The sequence below is a fragment of the Pistacia vera genome, unplaced genomic scaffold (assembly GCF_008641045.1).
Source record: "Pistacia vera cultivar Batoury unplaced genomic scaffold, PisVer_v2 Contig31, whole genome shotgun sequence".
Classification (NCBI taxonomy): Eukaryota; Viridiplantae; Streptophyta; class Magnoliopsida; order Sapindales; family Anacardiaceae; genus Pistacia; species Pistacia vera.
The window spans coordinates 1,144,316-1,157,109 of NW_022196124.1; the positions used below are offsets into that span (position 1 = coordinate 1,144,316).

The window sequence follows — 12,794 nt, forward strand, 5'->3', positions numbered from 1 at the left end:
AAAGTCAAACAGTAATCAATATATGACTCATTTTATTAATTATGAAAATAAATCAACTTATTAGAGTTCAAAAATAAAGCCAAACACCATCATTAGTAAAACATTATTAAAAACAAAGTAAGGACCTGTGATAACATGATGGGTCCTCCTTGAGAGTTGAGAAGCATAAAGTTTCTCCTGCTTCAGCAGACCAACAATTTTGGTTGTAAAGCGCTGCATTTCAGCCTGAAACAGAGAACCAAGAAATTTAATAACCGACAAATCAATAAACACCAATAATCAACAAACTGAAAGCATAAAATAGGCATAGTGAAAACCTTGTATGGTTCGTTATCAGTTCGAAGCTCAATTCCCGGTAGAACATGCAACCAAAGAGGAAATCCTCTGCCTAGAAAATCAAAGAAAATTATATAAAATTTTACTTTAAATGTTTAATCGAAAATACAAATATGCAGTACCATTATCGAATAAAGAATAGAAAAAATTCTCACCCGTAGTTCCATTCAGCATAGACATATGGACCGATGCGTTGTTGAACATAAAGTCCAGCTTCTGCTACCAACTTCAAGAACTTAACCATATCATATCTTCCTTCGAAATTATATTGTAAATTACCAAAAAAAAAAAAAAAAATCAAAGGCTTCATTCTTAAACATCTAAAACTAGTCAAATAAAACCACCCCAAAAAATATTCCAAAATATCAGATAAGATCAGTTACAACATTCTGTCCCTCCACTTAAATCCACATAAAAGAGAGAAAAAAAAGCGAATATTATGAACCTATCTAAAAAATTACAGTTCTTTCTTTCTTTCCTACATTTTCTTAACAACCAAACACACACAGAGAAACTAAAATGAGAGAAAGAACCTGGTTTCGAACTGGTTCATGTACGTCGATTTCCGGTGAGGAGGAACGCGTTGTCGATTTCCGGTGAGGATCGTCGCGATTTCAGAGACTGGAGTTGCGATCAATTTCAGCAACGAATGGTTGTGATTTCAGCAATGAATGGTTGCGATTTCAGCAAGATTGAGTTTTGATTTGTGATATTTTTTAGATTTTCGTGATTTCATTCAAATTTTTTTAGAGTTTTTTGCGCGTAGAGGAACTGAGGAAGAAGGAATTGCGCAACGCAAAAGGAGAAAGCGAGAAATTAGGGTTTTTTTTCATTTTTCAGGTTGGGCCTGTTTTTCTTGCGGTCCAATTGGACCGGCGATCCAGCACTGTTTAAACGGTCCAATGACGGGTTAAAACGGTTTATTGCGCAATAGCGGTTTTTATACTGACTCAAACAGGACACATGACCGGTTCACGGTCCAATCTGTTGGACCGGCCGGTCCGGTCCAGCTTTTAAAACAGTGAGCATGAGGTCACGGCCTAAATTACCAAAAAAGAACTAATAATCCCATAAATACTACTAGTGTACGAAATTTTGACGGTCATCTTTACAAAAATTTGTAAAATTAGCTTGTGCATATTTTGTTGTTTTTTTTTTTTTTTTTAATTTTTGTTCCACCACAAATCTGTTTTTTTTTTTTTGTTTTCTGACGAATCCATCATAGAATTTACCAGGTTTGTCATGCATGTACAGCTACTTAAAAAAGTACCAAGGAGATTGTTTTCGACAGTGCAATTTAAGCTAGTTTAATTCCAGATTCAAGTTGTACGTGAGTTGCTTAATGCGTTAAATGATTCATTGTTACCCAATGCTGTGACAGATTTAAATGGCATGTAGCTTAAGCTCACTCTAAAATAAAATAAAATAAAATATTATTCACATAAAATTTCATACACCTTTCTCTCTCAAAACAAAAAAGTACGACCAACTAATCAACATTATGGTAAAAGAAACAATAATTGTGACAAAAGTAAAGCAACTATCATTGTTGGATGAATTTGTACCTTCTTTTTCTTTGATCTCTTGCATTTCTTGTTCAACTTGAGTACCTTCTTTTTCTTTGATCGTCTTCATCTTCTCCGAAAGAAGCAAAAAAATGAACTAGCTTTTCTGATACAGATAGTTGGCTTTCCTCTAATGACTTCTCATCCCCATCATAATCATCATCATTTTCATATACCAGATAAATCCCACATTTCTTCAGTTCAACCCCCTTGTCAACTGGTGGGTCTCTTTTGGATACCTGTATCTTATAACCATCTTTCAACATCGTAACCAAAGGATCACCATACATTGAATATCGACACAAGTGAACTTGATCCTCATTTGTCTTTGGTACCCCCCGTAAATCCAAAGTGGTGTAAAATATAGGTTTATCCGGTGTGGTGATTGTTGCTCTTATGTCCACTACTCCAGGGAGTTGATATCTCACATCATTTGGTATCTGATGGTCAAGAGCGATGACTACACCTATGATCACAGCTTTGATCTCTAGGTTTTTCCGTTTTGAAAATCTAACAATATTTGGAGTAAACCATTCTGGAATTTTGCTTCCAGGCATACTTAGATAGCGTAATTTCTTCAAATGAACCTACAAATTGCAACAANGCTTACTCTAAAATAAAATAAAATATTATTCACATAATAAAGTTTCATAAACCTCTCTCTCTCAACAAAAAGAAGCACAACCAACTAATCAACAGTATGGTAAAAGAAACAACAATTGCGACAAAAGTAAAGTAACTATCATTGTTGGATGAACTTGTACCTTCTTTTTCTTTGGTCTCTTGCATTTCTTGTTCAACTTGAGTACCTGCTTCAGACATTTGATCATCTTCATCTTCTCCAAAAGAAGCAAAAAAATGAGCTAGCTTTTCTGATACAGATAGTTGGCTTTCCTCTAATGACTTCTCATCCCCATCATAATCATCATCATTTTCATAAACCAGATAAATCCCACATTTCTTCAGTTCAACCCCCTTGACAAGTGGTGGGTCTCTTTTGGATACCTGTATCTTATAACCATCTTTCAACATCATAACCAAAGGATCATCATACACTGAATATCGACACAAGTGAAGTTGATCACCGTTTGTCTTTGGTACCCCCTGTAAATCCAAAGTGGTGTTAAATATAGGTTTATCCGGTGTCGTGATTGTTGCTAGAATGTCCACTACTCCAGGGAGTTGATATCTCACATCATCTGGTATCTGATGGTCAAGAGCGACGACTACACCTATGATCACAGCTTTGATCTCTAGGTTTTTCCGTTTTGAAAATCTAACAATATTTGGAGTAAACCATTCTGGAAGTTTGCTTCCAGGCATACTTAGATTGTGTAATTTCTTCAAATGAACCTACAAATTGCAATAAGAGGCAGTCAAAACTAGACAAAATCTTCTTCATGGAACTCAGCATTAAGAGTATTAGGATGGTCGTAGTTGAGAAAAATTTATAAGAGTAACAATTTACACACACATGATAGGAATTGAGGAACTGAGAGAGATTGAGAGAGAACCTTAGAAAGTCTTTTCTTCACTACTGCAGAGCATGCATTGCAACAACTCATGTGCAAACGTCTCAAGGACTTCAAACATTCAAGGCCAGGAATATCCATCACTTTCTCACAGTTTGTAAGGTTCAGTAACTTTAAGCTCTCCAAGTTTGAAAGGTCATGTATTCTTTCCAATTCAAAACAGTTTGCAACATTTACCTCTTCCAAACTAGAGGGAAGAGGAGGGAGAGACTGGAGTTCTTCACAGTCGCGCAACCAAAGCTTTTTGAGAAGGGAGAGTCCCCTCAGGCTAGATGGAAGGCTGTGAAAATTGTTGTTATCTAGTTTCAAGATTTCTAAACGTGACAACTTGTCAAAATCATCAGGAATTTTACCACAGATTCTCCAAGAACGAGCATCCAATTCTTCCAGCAATGTGAGATTTGAGAAAGATGTTGGCAGTACCACATTAGTAACCATTGGCTCAGTTTTTCCAGGCATTTTTAAACGTGGCTATTTAAACATTCTCAATACCATTAAGCTTGAAAGCATACCAAAGCTTTCTGGTAACTCTGTTATGGCAGTTTCCTCCATTAGCAAATGGACCAAAGACTTCAATTTTCCAATTGAAGCTGGAAGTTTCTGGAGCTGTTTACATTTGTTCATTCTTAACATAATAAGATTTTCTAACATCCCAATGGATTCGGGCAACTCCGAAATATTGGCTTCAAAAATGTCCAGAGTAGTAAGACTCAACACGCTTCCAATTGGTACCGGTAAATTTTTAAGATATATACAATTCTTCATCTGAAGCTTGTCAAGCATTTTCAAGCCACCAATCTGATCTGGAAGATCTTTGATGGATGTCCCATCTAACTCAAGCTCAACAAGTGAAGCTAATCCTTCAATTGATTCAGGCAATTTGCAAAGGAGTTGACACTTCGCAACTGAGAAAGCCTTCAAATATGATAATGAACCAATGGAAGTAGGCAGTTTTTCTATAGCAGTTCCACCAATTAAGAATTCTATCAAGGACTTGAGATTCCCAATAGAATCAGGGATTGCAGTCACTGATCCACAGCCAATTAAACTTAGTTGCTCAAGGTTTGCCAAGGATCCAACAGAATCTGGTAGTTCTTCTATTGCAGAATGATTAAGAGAGAGTTCCTTCAGAGCATCCAGCTTTCCTATACATTCAGGTAGTTGTTTCAAAAGTTGACAGTTATCTAGATTTAGCTTCTCAAGTTTTACAAGGAAAAATATTGATTTAGGCAGTTTTTCTATAGCAGTTCCATCAAGAAGAAGTTCCTTTAAAGATCTCATGCTGCCTAAGTTCTCCGGTAAGTTCTTTAATTTAGAGCAACGAGAGAGGATAAGTTTCTCAAGATGTTTCAGACCTGAGACATCGCTTGGGAATTCAATGAGGCTTGAGCATGCTCTGAGGTTCAAATGAAGTAATGTACTCATATTACCAACTGATTCATGAATCTTAGTCAGTTTAATGCAACCCTCAAGAACAAGCTTTTCCAGGATCTGATGCTCGGATAAATCAGGAATAGCAGCTAGATTCCAGCAACCGCGAAAATTCATGACCATCAAGTTCTTAGCCACCTGGCAAACAATAAAATTTTCCTTTGTGATAAAAGAAAACAATCATATTGAATTTTTTTATGGAGTTGCACAATAGAGAGAATGAATAAGGATATATCAAGGAGAACAAGCAAAAAAGCAGAGAAATTCTAAGAGAAACAGATAAAGCATGAGGAGAAAAGCCATGTTCTTATCAATCACCAACCAAAGTTTGTTAATAATAATAGTATTTTTGAATAGTATTTTTTAAAAAGTTGAGTTAAGATATTATTATAAAGATAGGATTTGAATTTGAAAATATGTTTGATAAATTTTTTTTTAATCTCATATATTTGTTAATTTAGTTAAACATTCCATATAATAAAAGTTTTAAAATTAACAAAAATACTTCCTATCCGCCTATTAAATGCTAACGGTGATGACCAATTATCGAGAATATGTGAGTGGGTGAAAATGGTTTTATTAATTTATAAATTTTTATTGTTAAAAGTGTTTAGTTAAATTAATAAACTTAAAAGATTAAAAAAAATTAAATATTTTAAATTGAAGAGAGCAAGATTGAATTTTGAGAATAGTAACACACATATATTTTAAACAGGATAAGATAAAAATATCAAAACAAACACAATAAAAAGTTTTTATTTTGTAAATGAGTAAACGACACGTTCTCACATGGGGTTTAGCGAAACGGCAAGTTCTTTTCATAAATTCCAGATTACTACTTTTAAATTAATAGAAAATTATTTAAAGTATCGATCAATCATTTGTGTTACGTTAAATCTGAAATAAAATAAAAATTGCCAACGCCCGTATTCCGTGAATCCCTGCCGGATTTTTCACCCAAATCGACAAGATTCATCACCCTTAACCAAACAATCAATCAACGAAATCAAAAGATAAAAACCTAGAAAAATCGCAAACGGCAATCAAACAATCAATCAATCGACGGTGAGTGATGCCTTTTCCATCCTAACAGCCGCCGTTTCTGGCCTGTTTTGGCCAAAATCTAGCACCAATGAACCTCTCCAACTCCACCATTGACACCCCAACATCTTCCCCACGAAACCCCATCTCACTCCCACCCCGAAGCACCCACCAATCGCTCGCGAACACCACCTGTTTTTTTTCGTGCGATTACCAACTTTTTCAGCCACTTTCTGGCCGAATTTGCCACTGGAAATTATCCCCGATACCACCATTGGATTCGCCGGCATCTCTCCGAAAAAAACCCCAACAACCCAGCCCCCAATCGCCTGCAATTCGCCTTCTAGGGTTTTCGATTTTGGTGTTTATCGGTTTGTTTGGAGGTTGGATTTTCGGAGATTTTGAAAGGAGTTTTAGACTGTGGTTTTGTTTGGAGTTTGTTTGCGGTTGATTGAAATGTATCTGTGTTGATTTTCTTGTTTTGATTTGATTTCAGGAGTTGGCGATTGAAGTCTGCCCAGAAAGCATTGTTTTAAAACCCAGCCCGGCCCTACCGGTTGAACTGGGACCCGGCAGCTTCAACGAGCCAGGTTCAACTTTTCCGATTCATCCCAAAACCCTAAGATTTGGGAGGATGATCGGCGAACAATCGACGGCCGGAAGGTTAGGGTTTTTGAAGACTAAGTTCCGGTGAATGCAATGGTGGTGACGACGTTGATTTCCGGTGAGTAAATCGATCGAAAATCGAACAAACTTGGCAACGGCAACAATGGGATTTTTCCAACGATTAGAGAGGCTAGCAGGGGTGCGGTGAGGTGGGTTTTGGTCAGAAGGAACAAGGGAGTAATTCCTGGGTGATGGGGAGGTTTGTCGGCACCGACGTGGATGAGATCTGGCCTGGAATACCCACGCCGGCATCGGTGAGATTTGGCTGAAATCAAACCTATTTCAGCCAGATCTTGGATAGATTTTAATGGAAATAGGCTCAGGGGACGATTGGGGTTGCATCTGGGGTGTCGCCGCTGTCGATCAAGAGCCGGTCGATTTTCATTTGGGGTGTGTTTGATAAAGTTCAAACATGTAGGGACTTGCAGGTAATTTTTAGGGGTGTATTTGCTGAGTTTTAAAATTTTTAACCGGTTAAACCGGTCAACCAGGGACCCGAAAACTTTGTCGGGTTTCACCCCGGGTTGGGTTTTAAAACATTGCCAGAAAGTGCACACCACCTGTTTGTGGTTTTGTGGACAACGAGAAGGGAAGGAGGGTTGAAGAAGAGGGTGTTATTGAAATAAATTTGAAAGTAAGATGATTATTCTAATTCTACTAATTTGGGGGTTAAAAAGAATTTATTAATCTATTTGTCAAGGAAGTTTGATAATAACACTCTTTATACCGTGCCAAAATCTAAAAACTATTAACGGTGTTAATTTAAGTGTTAGAATCTAGAATTTATGAAACAGGGTGGTTACATGTCATTTACTCTTTGTAAATTTGTAAAACAAAAATCTAATCCTAAGCAAATACGAAATAAACATAAAAAACAGTCACAAACAAAATAAAATTCTAAAAATACTCTAGACAAATCAAATCCCTAATCTAATTGAAGCAAAGACTAAAATAACCTAAGGCCTATTCTATTAGTCCAACATCATATTGGCAGAACAAACCCTGAGCATTATAGTGGCTTTTGGTAACTCAAACTAAAAGAAAGCAGAAAACTATGTAGTGAGAAGCCTGCTTAGGCACCAAAAACATCGTCCTGGTTACCAACATCTTATTTTTGTGGTCATAGCCAAAATTATGATGATAAGAAGTGAAGCATACCTTGTTAGTGTACGAACTCCACACATGTTCAATGGCACTATTTGAGAGATCAAGAACAGCAAGTTGGAAAGGACAAAAATCAGAAGGAAGCGTTTTCACTGTACATTTTTTCCACTGCAGCCACTTCAGATCAGCAGGAAGAAATTTAAACTTCCCTTCCAATTTTATATAATTGATCTGAAGCAGTCTCAGACAAACCATTGATTCAAAAGATTAAGTGTAAAGTATAGTCTCTCTCTCATTTTCTGATCCATGTTGATAACATTTTTTGTATCTTTCTTTCAAGTATGTAACAGCAGGGATAAGACTTAGCCTTCGTTCATGATTACCCCAGAAATTTGTGTCAGCACTTGAATTCTTCTTCTTCAAGATTCCTTCTTTAAAGTCTAGGACAATACCCTGTATACTTCTTGTTCCCTGTGGCCAAAAATATGGATACTACTTTAAAGACGAACAGAACCAATTAGGAGGGAAAACAACTACTCCCAATGTAAAACCATGTAAAGTCTAAGATAGGATGAGGATATAATGTCACTCATATGGCTATTAATAAAATTATATCACATATACATAGTTATTTTCTCTTTCATCCAAGACTCAACAAAATTATCAATACTGATATGCTAATTCACTGTGACTGAAGCAAATTGTCACTAAAAAAGGAAAAAAGAAAAACTCTTAAGTGACATATGTCCACAACGGTATGCAAGTGCACACACCCGTGTATGCACTTCGGGAGAACCTTTGCCAGTTAAGTGAATTTCTGCATGTTAAAATCTGAACTAAATTACATTGTTTTGCAGTGGTTATACTGATTTTTTATATTGACAGCGACACCCAAATCTACAAGTGGAAAGGAAATTTACAAATACAGTACAGGGAGAGTGAACCAGAAATAACAGACCACTTTACTCTCATATGAAAACATGGACGCATGAGCTCCTCTTGCATCCAAAAATTCAAAAAATCTGTCACTGCGAAAATGTCGCTGGTATAGAACTTGGCATGCTAACACAATATTGGTGAAATTCTAATTTCATTCGACCAAATTGATGGTATGAGGAGATTTCATTCAGCAAAAGAAACTTCAGAAATTTAGTTTAGTTGGTCAGGTCTAATGCTTTTTTGCAATTGCACATGAAGTCTAGGGATTTAAGAAAATTTGTTCTAAAAAAAGAGAGAGAGAGAGAAAAAAAAGCAGAACAAATAAGGATTGTTAATCAAGAGGCATTTGCTGTTATCCATTACCTTTTTCAGCATCAACACAGACATGATATCATGACGATTCCACAGTCTACTACGCTGTCCAGCATCTAGAAGGTTCTCCTGTTGAACAATTTGTCTGCCCATGTCTCTAAGTTGATCATGCATCCACAAAGTATCATCCTCAGCAATCTTGATGAGTGATTTTGCCACAAGGACTGAGATTGCTATCTCAGCTCTAAATCCACAACCTTTCAATATGTCTATAGCCTCTTCTCTCTTCATCTCCATTTCAACAAACAGACATGCGATGTCAAGGAATATACACCTATCTTGTTCATCTAGCCCATCAAAGCTTATCTTTAGTATTCCTTGAAGATTATCAGGACGAATCTTTCTTAACTTTCCCATTGCATCTTCCCATTCCGGGATCCTCCTCTTATCAAACAAAAAAGCACCAAATACCTCAAGAGCCAATGGCAACCCTCCTGTAAGTGATACAATTTGCTTAGACAGATCCAAAAACTGGTCTGCAGGTTTCTCTCTTCTAAGTGCATGGTAACTGAAAAGTCGGAGTGACTCAGAGGGATCCAACTTTTGTACCTCGTGGTGCGCATAATTTTCAGGTAAAACGCCTCTATCTCTTGTGGTAATAATAATTCGACTTCCTTCACAGAACCATTCTTTCTTTCCACATAGTGCATGTAGTTGGCTTATATCATCAACATCATCGAAAACGGCAATAACTTTTCTCTCTTCAAGTATCCTCTTGATAGCCTCAATATTTACTTTAACCTCATTTGTAATAACCACCTTATTATCAGGGTAAAGATCATCAATAAGTTTCTTTTGTAGAGATATCAATCCATCATCTTTTCCTGAAATCTCTCTAACATTTGAAATGAAACTGCGATGCTCAAATTGCCCAACAAATTTATTGTAAACAGCCTTTGCAAGGGTTGTCTTACCAACCCCACCCATCCCATGAAGCCCCAGAACCAGAATGCCTCTGGATTTTACATCTAACAACCTCACAAGTTGTTCCACACGAGAATTAAGTCCAACTGGATAAGCAGCCACTCTTATTGGAGTATTACTCAATTCAGTCGAAATCCTTTTGACTAAAAGTTGCACCAGCTGCTCTTCGTCCCTGCAAAATTATATGATCATCAACAACAATAATTGACCAAAAGCAGAAATAACTTTTCCATTTTTATAATGCACTTGTGCACATTTGATATAAAAATATAGTTGGGGTCCCATGATCGTTCTTGATTGATTTAAAATTCCCTTAATTGAGCTCGTCAGCGAGTAAAAAGGATTCATTGGACATTAAAGAATATTAAAATGCACCTGGGGTTTCTTTGCCATATTAAATTATTATCTAGTACAATACAAACAACATGGAATTAAATATCTAATTTAGCTTTCCAAGCTTACACAACCCAACGTGGAATCAACCAATTACCTGTTAACGAAAACCCAACCAGAAATACCACCGATTTTTTCCATAGCTTTCCTCCATTTCAACACCATTTCTTGTCCAAATCTCTCTTCATGGCTCTTAAAATGCTCTCTAAAAGGTCCTTGTTGTCGCCTAACATCGGAGGGATCAACTTGGTAGAATACAGGCAGAATCAGTCTATTCAACTCGCATATTTTACCCAGCTCTTCAAGGCACCACCTAGAAGAGGCATAATTGGGCGAGAGAATGACAATGGAAGCCGCGGAGTCATAGATGGCTTCAATCAGACTAGGGGCAATCTCTTCCCCACGGTTCAAGCCCTCGTCGTCTCTAAAGACTCTGATTCCATGCTGATGAAGTGAGTCGTATATGCTGTGCGTGATGGTGTGGCGAGTATCTTCACCTCTGAAACTTAAAAACACGTCCCAACGGAGCCTGAAAGATTCCGGTGTGTATGAAGCAGCATCACTTGCCATTTGGGTCATTAATGTCAAGGTCGAGGCTCTGGTTGTCAGAAAGTAAAAGTAAAAGAAGAAGAAGAAAAAGGAAGAATATATTCGTTGCTTTTGCAAAGAATGTTAGTTGCTTTTGCAAAGAAATAAAGAATATTAGTTGCTTTGCAAATAATTAATATAAGGGTAATACTAGGTCTACCGAACATTCTCACTTAGTGTCACCACGCAATTGGTAGGGATATGAAAAAGAATCTATCGCAGCCGGAATCGGTGGATACTTAGGGTTCGATTCCTTTTCAAAACCGACTATCAACTGGTATGTAGGTTCCAGTTCCAAAAATCTGAAATCAATACTATATGGTTCCGATTTCGACTCTTACGGTCAGAAACCAGAATCGGAATAGGAACTGAGAATCGAGACTAATATAAAAATAACATTAAAGAGTGGGGCGTTTTGGTAATTTTGTTGCATATAAATGATTCTGTGGGATTTTCGGAAAAAAGATTTTCCATCGTATCTCTCCGTCCCTATTGCTCTCTCTCAATTGATAAACTTGACATCGTTAGCGGTGGTGGTGGTGGAATGTGAAGAGCCGTATTGATGAAGGTTATTCTCAACCTTTTCAACATTCTTACCAAAGCTCTTGTCTTCCAGTTTACAGTTTTCTATTCTAGGTACTAAGGAACCGGAACCGTCCGGTTCCAAATTTCAGGAACCAATCGGTTCCCCTTCTGGTTCCTTTAAAAAATACAAAGTACCTAGAACTGATCATCCCTAGCAATTGGTTAATTCGCAATAGATCCCGCTTGCCCAATAATGAGTTTTGCCTACCCGATTGCAAAGTGATTAATTGTGAGTTGTTACGTCGCGTTTGTGAGAGAAAGTCCGGGAGAAAGATTTGTCAGCCTATCTTTATTGTTAATAAAATATTATATCCTTGTGTTGTAAACTTGTAATTGGCTAAATAATATTTCTAAAAATGTGGTAGTATAGTCAATATCACTCACCCAATCTGTTGTAAATAGATGACCGTAATTGATGGGTTGATGAAAAGAAATGAAGCAAGCAAATATTTACTGTCTACTGAGTAAATTATTTTTTGACATATAAAAAAGGATATGCAACGTAAAACAATAGTGTACAGAATAAATGGTTGAATTGAATATGCCTAGAGCAACAATTTGATTGGTTTACAAAGAGGCTCTTTGAAAAAGCCAATGAATATTGGCTAGTTTCATTGATATTGACTGTTGGTGTTCATCTAATGATTCCTCATCGTCTCCGTCATCAAAATCATGGTCGTTTTCGAAGAACAATGAATTTCATACTTTTTTTTTAAGTTAAAGCATTTTCAAATGACTCTTTATATAATTCAAACTTTTTATTATAAAGAGTCTATCTATAAAAGCAAGAGTCTAACATACTCTTTATCTTTAAAATATAAATTAGAGAGTGAGTTTGACTCTTCACATTTAGAGAGTTAAATTTCACTCTCTATCCTAATTTTAATTAATAAACTACAAATTCCTATGCATTTTATTTATTAATTATCTCTCTCATTAAGTCTCTTTTTAAAAAATAAAGAGTATCTTCATTAAATTTAAAGACTCTATTGAATTTGAATAAAAATTGTGTTTTTTATATTTAAAAATTAATAAAGATGTTCTTTATTTATATGAAAGATGCTCTTTAAAATAAAGAGCACCATTGGAGATGTTCTTAGACCATTAAAATATAATGTCTCTTGTGTTGCAATAGCTGACTCGTGAATTACAATATGCAAATATAATTAAGAAATTACAGGATATCGGGAAAGTTATAAGAATGTTAAAACTGATGAAATAAAAAGATCCTGAAATATTTAGGAAATATTGCTGAAATCTCAATACTAAGCAACTTTAGATTAAAAATCTCCAAATAACCCAATTCCAAATTAAATAA

The 12,794-nt window shown here is 36.2% G+C and overlaps 1 pseudogene; it reads right to left on the minus strand.

Moving 5' to 3' along the window:
* Nucleotides 1-2,513: 2,513 nt before the first annotated feature.
* On the minus strand, nucleotides 2,514-10,939 carry LOC116136157 (annotated as a pseudogene).
* Nucleotides 10,940-12,794: the final 1,855 nt, after the last annotated feature.